The sequence below is a fragment of the Sinocyclocheilus grahami genome, unplaced genomic scaffold (assembly GCF_001515645.1).
Source record: "Sinocyclocheilus grahami isolate Dianchi unplaced genomic scaffold, SAMN03320097.WGS_v1.1 scaffold657.1, whole genome shotgun sequence".
In the NCBI taxonomy this organism is placed as follows: domain Eukaryota; kingdom Metazoa; phylum Chordata; class Actinopteri; order Cypriniformes; family Cyprinidae; genus Sinocyclocheilus; species Sinocyclocheilus grahami.
The window spans coordinates 276,322-292,324 of NW_015505836.1; the positions used below are offsets into that span (position 1 = coordinate 276,322).

Below are 16,003 nucleotides of genomic sequence, written 5' to 3' on the forward strand. Positions count from 1 at the left end.
GTTCGTCTTCGGAACACAATTTAAGATATTTTGGATGAAAACCGGGAGGCTTGTGACTGTCCCATTGACTGCATAGTAAATTGCACTGTCAAGGTCCAGAAAAGTATGAAAGACATCGTCAAAATAGTTGTATGAAAAAAAAGTACGAGTTCACTAGCAGAGCACGATGCAAGCACGTAAACGCCGTGACCTGCTGACGTTGAGGCCAGCGTACAGACTGAAAACCCGTATAGAATTTACGTTGTGCGTCATCTGAGGCATGCTTGCATCATGCTCTGCTAATGAACTCATGAACACGCTTGCAGGAAGTGAGAAGAAAAAGTTGAATAAAGTCGATATTTTGTTTTCTTTGCGCACAAAAAGTATTCTCGTAAAATGTTTTGCTTCGTAAAATTACAGTTGAACCACTGATGGCAGATGGACTATTTTGACAATGTCTTTCATGCTTTTCTGGACCTTGACAGTGCAATTTACTATGCAGTCTATGGGACAGTCACAAGCCTCCCGGTTTCCATCCAAAATATCTTAAATTGTGTTCCGAAGACGAACAAAGCTTTAACGGGTTTGGAACGACATGGGGGTAAGTGATTAATGACAAAATTTTCATTTTGGAGTGGATTAACCCTTTAAGTGTTTAAATTCTAGCTTTACTATCTTTGTGAAAAAGACGTACACTTTAGCATACTTTTAACTTAATATGGAAATAATATACTTAAGTGCAAACTTAATGTAATGTTTACACTTAATTGCATATTAATTGCAATGTATTAGTTTTAATTTATATTAAATTCAGTTAGCTGAACTTTAGCAGCAATTAGCTGAATGCAATTAACTTTCTATGTAAAAATAGATCTGTATTTTTTTAAGTATGATTAGCTTTTATTGTTAAATAAACTTTTATATCAGCTTGTATGCCATGTATTTAAATATATTTGTAAATACACATTTGTAATGATTAAAATATAATTTACTTCTAACTTCTAACATAATATCAAATAACACACTACACTTCAAATTAAAATTTAGTACATAAGTGTATAAAAAAGAATATTTAAAATGTAGACTTTAAAAGTGTATTGAAGTGAGTTAAAGGGGTCCTATTATGCTCTTTTACGAAGTCTTGATTTTGTTTTGGGGGTGTACTAGAACATGCTCTCATGCTTGGTGGTTCGAAAAATGCATTATTTTTCACATAATTTACACTATAACAATGCTTTTCTCCCCAGCCTGGCACAAACGGCGCGATTAGTTCCAGGTTTGATGAAGGCCCGCCTTCCGAAAAACAAAATGTGTTGTGATTGGTTAGCTGTCCCAGTGCGTTGTGATTGGCGAACAGCTTAGATGGTGTTTCAGTACTGCCCCGCCCCTTGCCAAAGCAGCAAGTTCCGTCTGCTCCAGTTTAGTCAAGGATGGCGTCAATATTGCCATATCAGTTTGAGCCAGATTCAGACCCCGAGAATATTGAACAAGAGGATCGCACAGAACCTTTGCACGCACGGGTATTGCAAGGTAACGCACATATTAGCGTGGTAACGTTATTGTTTTTTTGTTTTTTTTGACTAAATTAGATAGGATGTCAACAACCACTTAAAAATAACTGCATTTACTGTGTACAGATAAGTGCAACGGTAATATGTATTATGTTTATTTTTCTTTAATTCTAACATTATAACATGAATTGCAGTGAAACTGTTATACAGTTAGAATTATTTATACCATAAGTCTCATAATTCATTCAAATCATTGTCCAGTATTGTACTGTCAGCAAATTATAAAAACGTTTTCATAATTGTAACATACATATTTACATACATAATTATTCAGGTGCATGTGTAATAACTTGTGAAAACATGACACTACAGCAGCACTACTTCTTCGTCGTCGTCTTGTCTGATGCACTCAACCAAGCGTCGACCGTAACCACGACCTCGCGAATCTCCCCACCCCCCAACCATTTGAATTTCCGTAGGCGGATTTATTTGAATGATATTCTAATGGCCACTTTGTGACATCACAAAAACCCCGGAAAACAACGTTGTAGTCCAAACGAGCCGTTCGTTGTAGTTCTTGAAAAGGGATTTTTTTTTTTTACGAAATATCTCCCTTTGAAGTGGACTTTGAGATGTGTAACTTTGTAGATATTTTTTTATTTACTTTTAAGATTTAAAATACACTACAAATGCACATTTAATACAATTAAGTGCACTTCTTTTCACACAGGTACACATCTTAATTATTTTACCATATTGTGGCTTTATAGCAGCTATAATGTTCCATTTTTACTGCATCGAATGCATCTTACCTGTGCTGGTAAACTGTGACATTTTTCGCTTTCTCTAAAATCTTGTTGTGGCCTAAACAGTCAGACAGTTTTCCCTAAACAGATTAAGAGCAGGAGAGAAACAGTCTTGTCCTGAACCAGCCAACCCTGCAGCTCTCCTCACACATTTAGACAGCCAACTCGGATTCCCTGCGAGACAGAAGATAACAGCACACTTTTAGCGAATGTAATCTTATGGCCATGGCACTGTAGCTAAATTTAAGAGCTGCTATTTTGCCCTTTTCCTTGATTATCTAATGAGTCTGAACTCATTGCACACACACACAAAGACTTGGCTAAATCCATCTTCAAATGTCTTGCTAAGAGTACTTAGCGTTTCTCGAAAAACAATACGGTCATGTTGAACCCTGTGCATCTCTCAAGAGACCGCAGTGGTGTAAGTAATCTCTGATCAGTGATTCAGACGGAAATCTCAAATGTCAGCTTTCACAATCCTGACTGGCTCGGAGCTCAGGCTAGTTGGAGAGCTGAGACTCAGGCTACATCCAAACTTTCAATTATCAGAGTTGTGTGACTCTTGAACCTCGATGTTTGTACAGAAGTGACATTTTGTAATTGTATTTCTTTACAACTGGGAGCTACCCATAGAAAAGTCGAGATGAAAACTAACTTTGAAAAACTAGTTTTTAACATTTATGGAAGAAAATATGAGTGGTGCAAAGGTTTATTGCTTATTTGGTGCTCAAGTTGACCTGTTGACCTGAATGAATAATCAAACCCATCATGTTTCCTTGGAACTCTGTATAGTTCTAGTTTGTTGAGATAAATTGTTTAGTATTACATTTATATCCTCAGTTGATTAGGCCTATATTTATTTTCATTCACTATTGGTTATGTATAAATTTTGCATAAAATATCTTTTATTTGCTCATCTCTATAGTGTACGGGCCTTAGTTGGTGCTCTAAAAAAATTTCTTCTTTTGATCATTGTTGAAAACAGTTTTTATGTTTGATATTTTTGTAGAAACCATGATCTATTTTTTCAGGATTCTTTGATATGAATGGAAAGGTCAAAGCAACAGCATTTATTTGAAAAAAAAAATAAAAATCACTTTTGGTAATTTTATTACCAAATTCAAGTTTTACTACATTCCAGCTTTACCACATCTCAACTATTTGGCTTTATTTTGCCATATTCCAGCTTAGCCACATCTGATGTATTTTACTAGGCCTATATTCCAGCTTTATCGCATCTCAAGAATTTTACCATATCCCACCATCTCCCTATACTTGGTGCCTCTACCTTTTGTCCAGTGAAGAGCTATGAGAAGCTTAGCTTGTAGAGTACACATATAAACACAAATATGTTCTCTTCTTCTCAATTTAAAGTTATTAGGATATAAATTTAATATAAAAACTTTTGGTTCAAGGGGAATAGTAACATTAATTATTTTACTTATCAAATTTTGCACTCCCTTCCAAAACTTCAAGATTTCTTCACACTCCCATACACAATGAAAGAAAGTACCTTTAAATAAATTACATTTAGGACATATGCCTATGATATTTTCATTAAATTTGTTTAATAATACTGGAGTTACATACACTCGCATTAGCCAATTATATTGTAGGAGTTTCAATCTTGTATTAATAGTTTGCATCTGAGCATCTCTGCAGGCCTCTCTCCAATCATCTATTGAAATCTCCTCATTGAGGTCCTTCCTCCATGCCTCTAAACGAGAGTTTGCAGACTCCTGAGATCCTTCTACAAACATGTTATATAAAAGTGAAATCAGACCTTTACGATTACATTTTTTTGACAAAATAAAACTCCTTACTTGTAAATACCTAAAAAACGGATTTCTAGACATATCAAATTTGGTAATCACCTCTTGAAAGGACATCAATCTGTCTTCCGCATATAAATCCTTTATATTTTTAATTCCCTTTTCTGCCCATAATTTAAAGCCTACATCTATTCTTCCCGGAATAAATTTTGTATTTCCCCATATAGGGCAATAACGAGATAATGAATTTGTGTATGAAATATTGAAATATCTCTGCGTTTCATGCCACACCCTTACCATGTTTAAGACTATTGGATTAGTCACTTTGCGATCTGAATCATATAAGTACATTTCCAGAGATAGATCTGATTTGAAGATTTTTTTCTTATTCAAGCATTTTACCATATGTCAGCATTTCTACTTTCAGTATTTCACCATATTCCAGCATTCACTCATATTAAGTATTTAACCATATTCCAGCTTCACCACACCAAGTATTTCACCAAATGTATTTGGATGTATCTGATGTATTTGACCATATTCCAGTTTTGCCACATGATATTCCAGCTTTACCCCATATGAGTATTTTACCAAATTCAGGTTTCACCACTAAAAAACTAAAATATTTAACAATAACAACTTAAGTATTTTACCATATTTACAATTTTCTAAGTCTTTTGTATTTTTACATTCTGGCTTCACTACACGTATTTGACCACAATCCAGCTTTACTACAATTCAAGTATTTTACCGTATTCAAGCTTTACAAAGCCAAATATTCGACCATATTCATCTTGTCATCGTGTTTCCAGTTTATGCTTGCTGATCAACAGGGAATTGTGTCACGTCTCTCTGAGCTGATAATATTGTTTTTGACTGTAAGAGGTTGCTTTGTATTCATGCGTGCGACACCGGTTATAAGGTCTTTTTAAGTGCCAGCGAATTCTTTATATGAGTTAGCATTTTATGATTAACATGAGACCTGATTTTGAATCACATTTCCCAATGTTCACTCTAAGATGCCCTAAACACTGCAGAATCTGCATTAAATTTAAGATTCTTCCTCTAAAGTGTTGCTCTACTGGGCCGAGATATTTAATGCGGTCCTTGTCATGGGTCCAAATTGGATCTACTGACTTAGGACCCCCCAGGCCAAGCGTCTCGAGGAGTTCGAACTATCAGAAACATCTCCTTGAGCTGATAAATTGAAGCTATAAACGGTATAATTAATTCCTGTGTTCTGCACCCATACATTTAACGATCTGAAGTTCGTTAGCATTAGAGTCAGGTCCCAGTCATTGATCTTTTGAGCCCCAAGGCATGATGAAGCCTGTCACCAACATAACGAGACTTAAGAACTATAATCACCAGACATTTCTCTTCCTCAATCCTCCATCCCATCTCCCTCATCCATCCATCTTATCGTTCTTGCACAATAACACTCTTAAAGGAGATATTATTTAAAAAAATGGATACAAACTAGAAAATATTCAGAATAGATACCGCCATTTAAATGTTTGGGTCAGTAACACTATTTAAAAAAAATAAAAAAAATACTTTCAGGAAGAATGGATTAAACTAATCAAAAGTGACAGTGAAGACATTTGTAATGTTACAAAAGATTTATATTTCAAATAAATGCTGTTCATGTGACACTGAAGACTGGAGTAATGATGCTGATGTACATTTTAAAACATTGTTTACGCTTTGATTTGAACTAAATCAACGTATCCGTGTGGCGCAGCTGACACAGAACATCATACGCTGTTTACGTTCAGTGGATACTCTCCAAAATGGCGCTACAGGGTGATACGGAGGAGACGAATTGTTGAATAAAGTCATTGTTTTTGTTTTCTTTGCACACAAACAGTATTCTCCTAGCTTCGTAAAATTACGGTTGAACCCTGATGTACATGGATTATTTCACCAATCTCCTTGCTACGTTTCTGGACCTTGATCGTGATAATTACATTGCTGTCTATGGGAGGGTCAGACAGCTCTCAGAATGCATCAAAAATATCTTCTGTTCCGATGAACAAAGGTCTTACAGGTTTAGAACGACATGAGGTTAATTAATGACAGAATTTTCATTTTTGGGTGAACTAACTCTTTAAGGCAGTGTTCGAACTAAATCTCCTTGCTACGTTTCTGGACCTTGATCGTGATAATTACATTGCTGTCTATGGGAGGGTCAGACAGCTCTCAGAATGCATCAAAAATATCTTCTTTTGTGTTCCGATGAACAAAGGTCTTACAGGTTTAGAACGACATGAGGTTAATTAATGACAGAATTTTCATTTTTGGGTGAACTAACTCTTTAAGGCAGTGTTCGAACTAAACCATGGACTTTGGGGGAGCCCACTTGTTATTGACGCCTAACTCTCATTAATTTGCAACTACGCGTACTGGGGAGTGAATGGGTGCCATCAGAATGAGTGTCCAAACAGTTGATAAAACCACAATAATCGACAAGTAGTCCATGTGATTCCAGTTCATAATTTAACGTCTTGTAAAGTGAAAACCTGCATGTTTCTAAATAAATAAATAGATCCATCATTAAGACGTTTTAACGTTAAACCATTGATTCTTTCCATAATCCATAATAAGCTTGTTCCAGTGAAAAAGTTTTGGCTTGTAAACTGTGCTTGATCTGTGCACATTTCTCTTCTGATTTAGAGGAGATGGTTTTTCACTAGAGAAAGCAATATTATGGATAAAGTACTGATATTTCAGCTGTTAAAAATGTAAAAAATGCTTAATGATGGATACCTACAAGCACACAGCTTTTCACTTCATAAGACATTAACTGATGTACTGGAGTCGTGTGGATTACTTGTGATGTTTTCATCAGCTGTTTGGACTGCTGATGGCACCCATTCACTACAGAGGATCCATTAGTGAGCAAGTGATGTAATGTAAAGCAACATTTAAATGACAACTATGACTAAGTACAAATTGAATTCACTAAAATGACATACAGGGTGTTAATAGTACCATATACAAATATACGTGATGAAAAGGTGTGCATTGCTTAAGCCATGTTTGCTTTAAATAAACATGTTTTGCTGTAAATAGGCCTCTACTTTCTAATTTAAACCTTCACACACTGGTGTACTGTAGATGTCACATATTTAAAAGTATTTGTATTAATACCAAAACAAAATGAAAGCACACCCCTGAAACTCTGAAATATACACACACACATCACTTTTACAAATCCTTTTTAATATCCTACACTTTTCCAGGTTTCTACACCACAACACAATTATAACTTGCTCAATAGCTCACTAAGCCTCATTCATTAAAATGGAAATGAGGAACGGGCTGGCCCTCTGAGTGTGTACAGCTGCCTTTTATTGATCCAAACTGGAGTGTTTACCAAAGAGATGAAAAAAGACAACAAATTTTTGTTTATTCTATAATTCACCACTGCTGTGTGTCATAGGGGAGCACAGGAAGTGCTCTGAGCTTCTGATCATAAAACTTTGACTTACTCTACAGCTCAATCCGTGCTTTCTATTATTTTCCCCTTTCTCGACCCATTTTCACAGCCCTTCTCAAAGGTAAAAAAAAAAGGGGGGGATAATGTCATCTCTGCTAGAGCTGCTTTTAGGATCACATTAACACTTGCTCATCAATATTAACAGCAAACTTTCCTTTCCAAATGTATCCTTCCTTCTCATCTCATCGCATGCCCCTTCTGATACACTTCAGTTTCACTGAGGCCTAAACCCCTTTCCCCAACCCATTAAACTCACTTTGGCTCTGGTTATATTTGGAAGAGCACCATGCTGCTCTTACTATTCCTGCAGTATATAATTTTGCAGTATGCAAACAGTCTAAATGCACTGCATTCCCAGATGACCTACTACATTTGCCAAAATGTGCATTATACAACCAGAATACATTTGCAGAATAATGTTATTCAATGCATTAAAGCAATAGTTCACCCCCCCAAAAAAAAGCTGAACATTTACTCACCCTCAGACCATCCAAGATGTATAAAAAATTGTTTCTTCATCGAAACAGATTTGGTGAAAGTTAGCATTACATCACTTGCTCATTAATGGATCATCTGCAGTGAATGGGTGCCGTCACAATATCTCAATCATCACAATAATCCACAAGTAATCCAGACCACTCCAGTCCATCAATCAACATCCTGTGAAGCGAAACACTGCAAACAAATCTACCATCAAGGCAATTTAACTTTAAAACGTAATTTATGGCCAAAATATGACTCCATAATCCATAATAACACTTCCGCCAGCAGAAAAAAGTCCATCCCCTGTTGTCCTCTCACATCAAAACCCACCCGCATATTTGTGACACTGGACCACAATACCAGTCATAAGGGTAAATTTTTTCGAAATTGAGATGTATACATCATCTGAAAGCTAAATAAATAAACTTTCCATTGATGTATGGTTTGTTATGATATTGGCCGAGACACAACTATTTGAAAATCTGGAATCTGAGGGTTCAAAAAAATCTAAATATTGAGAAAATCGCCTTTAAAGTTGTCCAAATGAAGTTCTTAGCAATGCATATTACTATTAATCCAAAATTAAGTTTTAATATATTTACAGTAGGAAATTTACAAAATATCTTCATGGAACATGATCTTTACTTAATATCCTAATGATTTTTGGCATAAAAGAAAAATCAATAATTTTGATCCATACAATGTATTTTTTGGCTATTGCTACAAATATACCCCAGCGACTTAAGACTGGTTTTGTGCTCCAGGGTCACATTTGTTTAGAAATATTTTGGATTGCTTTCGCTCATAAACGGTGCTTGATCCGTGCATATTTATCTCCTGATTCAGATCAGAGGAGATGTTTTTTTCACTAGAGAAAGCAATATTATGAATAAAGGACTATTTTAGTCCGAAACAATAGCCTAAAGTTACAAACGCTTATTATAAACATGCAGCTTTTCACTTCACAAGACTAACTGATGGACTGGAGTGGTGTGGATTACTTGCAGATTATTATGATGTTTTTATCAGCTGTTTGGACTCTCATTCTGACGGCACCCATTCACTGCAGAGGAGAATTTCTCCAACTCTGTTCCGATGAAGAAACAAACTCATCTACATCTTGGATAAGCCTGAGGGTGAGTAAATGTTTAGCTAATTTTCATCTTGTTCTTGACAGATAAAGACATTGTTGCAAAAAAAAGGGAAAAAAGGCTATATATACAGTATATGTAAAAACTGGGACCCATAGACCAGAAAGTACCACAGAGACTTGAGGGTGGGCTCGTTTGACTTCGACAAGCAAGCAATCACCTAGCAACCATCCAGAACACCCCATAGACTGCATAGCAACAAGTAAATTAAAAACACTCAAAACACCACAGCAATGCCTTGAAATCAACATGACCACTTTTATACGGACAGGAGCCGCTCTTTAATATGTGAAAGTTTTAATGCATCTCATGCCGAACATAGCCTCTGTTTAAGGTTGCTTAAAAACGTCTCTGATGTTTAATGCACGATTTTAAACTTTCAAATAGCGAAAGTGACAGTTTTGCTTTGGAAATGGTTAACTAACAAAGTGTAAAGTAAATCATTTAGCACTACCTCAAAACAGCACTTTTCACTGACAGTTATGAATATCATCCGGTCTGTAGACCAAATGATCAAAAACAAACTCAGCATTATTATGGAGAGTAGATATTAGAGCTCTGTTCATTTGGGATACATGCAGCTTCTCTGGTGCATAAGACCTTCTAAAAATCTTTTGAATTTGATTTAATATGTAATAGGCAAACTGTTTTAAGGGGTTACTGCTGTTGTGGGTGAAGGTTAAAAAAGAAGCTTTCATAATAGAACAAAAAGAAAATATACAATGCTTAAAAATACATCATTTTGAAGAGAAAAATGGTAAAATCATCCTATTATTAAGCAATTTGTAGGTTGATTTCCCTGTCGAAATTATAAAACCTGTTCAAACAATAGTAGAAAAAAAGATTATATTCTTGTTTTGAAGCATAACTAAAAAGTAAGATTTTTTTTTATTTTGTAATTAAAAAATTAATGCATCAATAGAGTTATAAATAAGATTTTAAAAATAAAATGATATTAAAAATACATAATAATATAATATTAAATAAAAACATTAAATATTAAAAAAGAAAACTATGGAATGTTTAGTTTGATTTCCATGTCTAATTTATAAAACCTGTTTAAATAATAGCAGAAAAAAGCAGAAAAAGATTTGTAGATATTTTTTTTGTGTTATTTAAAAATTAACGCATCAATAGAGTTAAATTTTTTTAAATATGAATGCATTAAAAATAAAAATGAAATATATTTAAAAATGGATCATAAAATGGAAAATAATATAATATTAAATACAAATATTAAATATTAAATAAGACATCTATGAAAGTGGCCAAATGTTAGTTAGAGTGCATGTTAGAAAGAGTGAGAGGTTTATGAATATTTGTGTTCATACAGGCTCAGATGGGTAATGATGAATGGTCACTGCATCTCAAATGGCAAATCGCTGTTCCAGTCTCACTTCACTGGACTCAAACACAGCCGCCAGTAAAAATAACCCTTGAAGCTTGTCAGATTCGCACAGGCAGATGACAGGAGACGCACACATATTGCATGTGCGAGATTTAGAGAATGTTAAAGCCTTAAACGGCTGACCCACAAAGGCACTGGAAACCAAACTCGCTTCAGTATCTCATGCAGATCTGTGCTTCTGCTTGCAAATGGAGCTGAATGGCAGTTTCCACCCTTAACAGGCAGACTGGGACTGATAGTTTGCCGAACATTTGTTGAACAAATTTGTTCTTGATTGAACAAGCAGGAGCACACACACACACACACACGTATACACACACCCTGACCGGGCAAGGGTGTAATTACAGTGAGTTGTTGCAGTAATCTTGCTTTAACGCTCACACTGATGCATGGAATCCATTATGAGAGACAAACTAAAGACTAGAAATCAGGGAGAAGCCAAAACACTTCCCTATATAAATGCCAGTTTTCCAGGTTTGAGCAGTCATAAAGCTCATTATTTTCCTGCAACAAGTACAATAAGCCATATCAGAGTCTGCTCACATGCACAAACATCACTAACAAAGTACCTTCATATAATAGCATGGTATATGAGCATGGTAATCATACAGTACTGTGGTAAATGTTAGATGGCTTGAAAAATAAATATTGGTACCATCATTTTACAGTTGTAATGTAAAATAAAATTATTACATTATTTTTCTTAAATACTTTTAAAATATATATTTTAGTGAAATATTACACAGGTCATTTTCTTTTATTTTGTAATTTTTATATATTTTTTATATTTTATGTAATAATAAATGTTATTAATTATTTACTAACTATTTACTATTTATTATGAATAATTTAGTTTTTAGATTTGATATGTTTACTTAATAATAGTAATTATTATTAATGATTTAATAATTATTATTAATAATATTTCATAATCATATTGATAGAATCATACCATTTCGGCCAAATTGTTCAGTAAACAATTACACAGCACACAGCAAACATTGATTTATTTTATTTTATTTTATTTTAAAATCACATTTTAAATTGCAATAACAATTTTTTATCTGAAAAATTGCCTTTAGCCCATAACTTTATTATGGTACTGCCACATTTTTTAAGGATTTACCTGAAGGCTCCTTTTTAAAACCTAGTGAGTTACCTTGCTGTCTGCTATGCATCCTACATAAAATGGAATGCTATTAGTGTCTGTTTTGGAATGCTCTAAATAGGCAGCATTTAAATTATGACTTTTTTATCATTACTTCTCAATACTGAAATTAATATAAATTAAATTCAACTTCAGTTGAGGATAAATGAAATGTAAATATATTTACATTGCTTACAATTACATATATTACATTACATTACATTTAGACATTTAGCAGACGCTTTTATCCAAAGCGACTTACAAATGTGGACAATGGAAGCAATCAAAATAAACAAAAGAGCAACGATACGCAAGTGCTATAACAAGTCTCATTTAGCTTAATGCAGTACACGTAGCAAGGTCGTTTTTTTTTATCATATAATAAATAAAAAGAAAACAGATAGAATAGAAAAATAATAGAACAAGCTAGTGTTTGAGGCTTTTTTTGCTTTTGTTAATCAGAAGAAGTCATAAATCAGAAAGTCAGAATTATAATTGTATAATAAATAAAAAGAAAACGAATAGATAGAATGCAAAAAGATTAGAGAAGCAAGTGTTTTTTTAAAGAAAACAAGCAGTTAGCAAATAAAAAGAGTGCAAGTCTAAAAGGGGCAAGTTTTTTAAAATTTTTATAAAGAATAGAATTAGAATAGAGAACGGGATGGCACAATAAAGCGACGTTCACTTGCAGAACGCAAGCTTCTAGAGGCACATAAGTTATAATTGTATAATAAATAAAAAGAAAACGAATAGATAGAATGCAAAAAGATTAGAGAAGCAAGTGTTTTTTTAAAGAAAACAAGCAGTTAGCAAATAAAAAGAGTGCAAGTCTAAAAGGGGCAAGTTTTTAAATTTTTTTATAAAGAATAGAATTAGAATAGAGAGGGCTATAGTTAGAGGGTCAAATAAATATGGAAGAGATTTTTTTGTTTTTAGCCGATTCTTGAAGATGATTAAGGAATTGAGTTGGGCAGGTCATTCCACCAGGAGGGAACAGTTAATGAAAAAGTCCTTGAAAGTGATTCTGTGCCTCTTTGGGATGGTTCACTTGCAGAATGCACGCTTCAAGAGGGCACACAAATCTGAAGTAATGAATTTAGGAAAAGGGGTGCAGAGCAAGTGGTGGTTTTGTAGGCAAACATTAATGCCTTGAATGTTATGCGAGCAGCTATTGGTAGCCAGTGCAAACTGATAAACAGAGGTGTGATGTGCATTCTTTTCGACTCGTTAAATTATTAATCTTGCTGCCGCGCTCTGGATTAATTGTAAAGGTCTGATAGAACTGGCTGGAAGACCTGCCAAGAGAGCATTGCAATAGTTCAGCCTGGACAGAACAAGAGCTTGAACAAGGAGTTGTGAAGCATGTTCTGAAAGAAAGGGCCTGATCTTCTTGATGTTGAATAAAGCAAATCTGCAGGACCGGACAGTTTTAGCAATGTGGTCTGAGAAAGTCAGCTGATCATCAATCATAACTCTAAGGTTTATTTCTAAAGTTATGATTTATATGATTGACAATAACTATGGAACACACACTATTTATTCACTCATACACTTATTTATCTAACACGCATACTCAGCCTACACCTCAAATTTGCACATAATATACAGTACCTGTACATAAAAAAAAACTGTCTATTGTAATATACCTGCACACACAATTGTCAATTTATATATTTTTATTCCTTATTTACTTGTTCTATTTTTATTTTTATTATCTGTGTTTTTTGTTCTGTCAATGTCATTCTGTTACACTGTGGAAGCTTCTGTCACGAAAACAAATTCCTCGTATGTGTAAACATACCTGGCAATAAAGCTCCTTCTGATTCTGATTCTGATTCTGATTCTGATTCTGATTCTGATTCTGATTCTGATTCTGATTCTGATTCTGATTCTGATTCTGATTCTGATTCTGATTCTGATTCTGATTCTGATTCTGATTCTGATTCTGATTCTGATTCTGATTCTGATTCTGATTCTGATTCTGATTCTGATTCTGATTCTGATTGATGTGCCTAACTGGATGGTGAAATTGTGATGAACCGATGGGTTTGATGGAAACACAAACAGTTCTGTCTTGGCAAGGTTGAGTTGAAGGTGATGGTCCTCTATCCAGCAAGAAATGTCTGTTAGACAAGCTGAGATGCGAGCAGCTATCGTCGGATCATCAGGATGGAATGAGAGGTAGAGTTGAGTGTCATCAGCATAGCAGTTATATGAAAAGCCATGTTTCTGAATAACAGAACCTAGTGATGCCATGTAGACAGAGAAGAGAAGTGGTCCAAGAACTGAGCCCTGAGGCACCCCAGTAGTTAGATGTTGTGACTTGGACACCTCACCTCTCCAAGATATCTTGAAGGACCTATCTGAGAGATAAGACTCAAACCACTGGAGTGTGGTTCCTGAGATGCCCTTTGCCAATAGGGTTGGCAGGAAGATCTGGTGGTTAACCGTGTCAAAAGCAGCGGACAGATCCAGCCAGATAAGTATTGAAGATTTGGAATATATTATATGCAATATATATATATATATATATGCCTATATAAATGTAAAACAATACTCATTAGTTCCTTCATCTTAGTTTCCAACCCTCAATGCATTCTGGGATTGCCAAAGGATACATGCAATGTTGGCTTAAAAATTGCTCAAAGAATGTATCTTTTGGAACAGACTTCAAGTCTGGAAGGTTTTTATAATGCAGCCCACGTATGCAGCTCGCTAGGTTTTGGAAAAGAGCCCTAGACTTCTGATGACCTCCCATATTCTTCAATTGTTCTTACATCAAATAATTTATAATTACCACATCCTAATCTACATTTTGGATTTCATACATTATGTGGTCGATGTATGAATCTTCTTAAAAACCCTGACAAATCAGTTGTAAGACATTTGTGAGGATATCTTCAGAAATGTATCACATGAGGAAGTTCTATTTAAGTACATAAGACTTTGAGTCCAATTACATAAATGCTTGTTTTCCCAAAACTTTCCAAAACAATGGTGCAGTGTTTTTCATTTTAGCAGGTTCATGCTCAGTTTCATAATTGCTTGTTGACTAACTATAAACATTCTTTAATATAGCCTATTATAAAAATAATAATATGAATACTTACACTACACATCGTCCTTTATGGCATTCAGTGTGACACTACACCCCGCCAGACATTAACTTCTAAAAAGCTATTGTTCTTTTTTATGTTCAATATCTATCCAGACTTTATATGAGAGAATTTGACTATCAAAGATGTGACAACTTGCCCCGGTATCTCCTCTAGCATAACATGCACGCAAACACAGATGTTCACTACAATAACGGAGACAATTAGAGCAGCTGGTGAGGTCGTAGGTTCAAACCCCAAAAGCCTCGATGAACTATCCACTATTGTTCCTGAACCGCTTCATGAATCATGAACTACAACCATGTGCCTTTGATCAAGACAGTTAACCTCGGGTCATTCTAGCAGGACTCAATCTGTAAAAAGTGACCTGAAGATACTGAATACGACTGGAGCGACTAATTAGTAAATGAGCAGCCTACAGTGCGCTTCGAGTCCGTGCGCTCCGGTAACGGGTCACCGGTCACCAGTGCGCGCGGCGCGGCTCCATCTGTCAGAGATTCAGCCGAAGCGAAAGCAAAAGATGTATTTCCCAAATGTATCCACATGAAACGCGTCCAACCTGCACACATCAGCGAGCATCTGTCCTTTTCCACAGCACATGTGTAGTATGGACGCACCATAAGTGCCTGTAGATATCCAGTGCATGTTTCCGCTTTAATAAGTTTGATTTTGCTCATGCTATATAGATGCATGTAGCCTATTACATGCAACCTGCCGCTTATAAAAACACCAGATCTTACCTAAAGGAGGCTGATTTTAAATGACAGCTGGAGAGTCTTGTGTCTTGTGTTGGTGAAGGTCTGACAGAGAGACACGCGCACATTGAGGAGCGAGTACTGCTCTCTCTCTCTCTCTCGCTCGCGCTCTCTCACGCATCACTATACAGCGATGAGACCTGCGCGCGCACACTTCAAATAAAATTCATATTTTTTTTCATAAATTTCTGAAAGGATATAGGCATTTCCGGAACCCAGGACGTAACAGTTAAAATATATAGAGATATCACAAACATTAGGTGAGGGATATTGTCGACTGTATTTAAAATGTATTAAGTGTAGCCTACGTTTATATACAGTAGCTATGTTCGGTCGTTCATAATCGCTAAACAGTGTTGGGGAGTAACTAGTT

General features: G+C 35.2%; 1 protein-coding gene across 1 annotated transcript in view; it reads right to left on the minus strand.

Moving 5' to 3' along the window:
* The window catches only part of LOC107558735 (cadherin-11-like), a 77,908-nt gene extending 62,218 nt beyond the window's left edge, over positions 1 to 15,690 (minus strand). The window contains exon 1 of the mRNA XM_016242403.1: positions 15,616 to 15,690. The gene's annotated coding sequence lies outside the window, so the exon portion shown is untranslated. The remainder of the gene's footprint in view (positions 1 to 15,615) is intronic.
* Positions 15,691 to 16,003: the final 313 nt, after the last annotated feature.